Below are 2,905 nucleotides of genomic sequence, written 5' to 3' on the forward strand. Positions count from 1 at the left end.
TTTAATGTTTGCTGTGTTTTTTTTCTTTCTTCATGGTTCTACCTAACAGGGCCCCTAGCATGAATGTATAACTGATTTGTATACACTTCTTTGTGGAAATGGGTAAACTAACTACAGTAATGTGGATGAATGCCAAGGGTAAATACTGTATTTTGCAATGCTTGTAACCGTCAGCATTTGAGGAGGTCTCGGTCTGTTAATGGTAGGTAGCCATGTGTACCCGTGTGAGAATCTTTTTAACTGCACTTGTTCCCTGGGAGGGAACAAGTGCAGTTAAAGTGCGTCTGCAGTAAGTTCAGGTGTATGCAAATGAACTCTTGCAATGCAGCATGTATGGGAAGCCACATCTAATACTTTATTTTACCCATTCCAGCTGTGTTTAACCATTACCTTTTCACGTTATCTAACTTTACCTTTTACAGATTTTAAAACTATATGCACGGTGAACATTTCACTAATTTGTGATGATCACTTCATTCTAGTGTAGGGCTCAAAAAAAAAACTTTTTCATGGAGGGTAGGGTAACATTTTATGAATTTTACCGATTCCTTTTCAACTCCACAAAGGTTCACACTACATTCTAATTTAAATGCTGCTCTTTGGTATAAGCTTATTTGGCATGAGATGGGGATGCTAAATGACCAGCCAACGGCCCTTGCCTGTACCTACAGCTGTCTTTTTACTGTTTATCTAATGACTAGAAGGCCCTGTGTTGTGTTTTTTTTGTTTGTTTGTTTTTGGTGTTTTTGTTTTGGTGTGTGTGTTTTTTTTTTTTGTTTTTTTTTTTTTAATTAGGACCAGTACAGTTCTATTTAAAAATCAGAAAGCAGACCGTGAAATATATTGCCTGCATTTCTTGCTGGTTGGTCAGATGTGGCCCTCAAAAGATTTTTGTTGAAAGACTTGGCAACAGTTTTGTCACAGAAAATCAGCCTGCATGAGTATATTTGGAAAGCTGTGTGTTTATAGAGACTGATTTTTATTTTTTTTTTGACTTTTTTTTCTTTTTTCTTTTTTCTTTTTTTTCCCCCCTCCCATTTTAATTTTAGATATTTATTAAGAAAATTGTGTGAATTAACCATGCTAAAAAAAAACATGTAATAACTGGATTCTTAAAAGTGGTAACGGATGTTCAGGTTGTTTCCTTATCAGATTTCTTTTGATCTAGATCAGAAAAAAGTTATTTTTAATTTTTCATGCTCCTTTTTAAACAAAAATATAAAGGCTAAGGGCTAGATTTACTAAGCTGCGGGTTTGAAAAAGTGGGGATGTTGCCTATAGCAACCAATCAGATTCTAGCTTTCATTTATTTAGTACCTTCTACAAAATGACAGCTAGAATCTGATTGGTTGCTATAGGCAACATCCCCACTTTTTCAAACCCGCAGCTTAGTAAATCTAGCCCTAAGTCTTATTCCCTGAAAGCTCCTGACTCTTGCTGGTTGGTCCGATATGTCCCTCAAAAGATTTTTGTTGGATGTCTTTTTGTGTGTGCATGTAATTATACTTGTATTTTTGGCAACACAAAGAACTAAACATCTAGCTGGATGAGATGTTGCTTACACATATCATCCAGGACCCAGATTACATCTGTCAGCCTCTGGACCTGTGCGTTTGCTTTATCTACCCATTTAAGAGGATAATACTACGTGGGAATACAAAATCCTAACAAAATATAGGTTATACCTGGAGAGTCTATATTCCCCTTCCCAAGCAAGTATAATATACCAAGAGGGGCGACCGTAAGAAATACCAATGCGCCATTCAACTTGAACTTGCCCCAGAGCAGGAAGGAATGTTGTTTATAACAGACCAGAAGCAGTGTTGGATTATTCTAATTAATCGTGTAGTTTTCATGAAGATCTTATACTGACCGCCGCCCCCTCCAGATACAGCAATATTGACAAAGGCTTTCTGACCACCATGTAGACTATGCTGAACATATATACATATATATTAGAGTAATTCATATACTTTTTAAGCAATAATGCTAAAAGAAGCCATGGTACATGTTTTTAAATGTGGTGTTTTCTGAATTTTTGGGAAGTTGTTATATTGTATTTCAAACTGGTATCTTTCATTCTAGTAAACCATAGAAGTCTTATATGAATCTTTGTCCATTTTAAAGTGTGTAGTGATTCTACAGATATGTATAGTATTTATATATAACAAACGAAGACGGCATGCTATATCCTTGTATAAAAGCGATAACTTGTGTAGGTGTATAACCTGGTCTACAGCTTTATCTCAAACTGTTCTTTGATTTCCCGTTTCCATCTACCCAAAAAATGTAAAAATATTGTTGTAGTCTTTTATGCCTTTGCCTAATGCAGGGAATCAAATGCATTTTAGAAATTGGACCCAGATAAAATCTTTCATTATCACTACATTGGAGGCGTTTAAGAGGAAAACCACTTAGACATTTTCTTTTTATATATTTTGCAGCAATGGTGCTTGTGTTGCTTGTAGATGTATTACTATAGTTACTGCTAAAAAGTGTGGCGTTTTGCTTTTCTTAAATTTGATAAGGGCACAACAACTTTTTGCCCCTTTTTAAGATGCATCTGTTGTGGCGCCTATGAACCACTTACTGATGACAATACCAAAAATGTGAATTACAGTCTAATGGGGCTGATGCACTTCTGTGAGAGAAGTGAACATGTAGCATCCAAAATATCTCCTAATTCAGTTAAGTACCTACTTGTCAGACCTCAAAAAGGGCTTGTTTAGCAGGAAAGTTGGATTCTCAACTTGGAAAAGTTGTGCTTGCAGCTTTGAGTTGAGGCAAGTCCCAATTGTAATGTAATCATTGGTGGAAGTGTGTTGCAAGGTGGTATGGCACCAGTCTGGTCCTCTTATGCCAGGTGGGGTGGCACCCAGACACTTATGTTTGACTGTTCACATCC

Source organism: Mixophyes fleayi, chromosome 6, assembly GCF_038048845.1.
Source record: "Mixophyes fleayi isolate aMixFle1 chromosome 6, aMixFle1.hap1, whole genome shotgun sequence".
NCBI classification, from domain to species: domain Eukaryota; kingdom Metazoa; phylum Chordata; class Amphibia; order Anura; family Limnodynastidae; genus Mixophyes; species Mixophyes fleayi.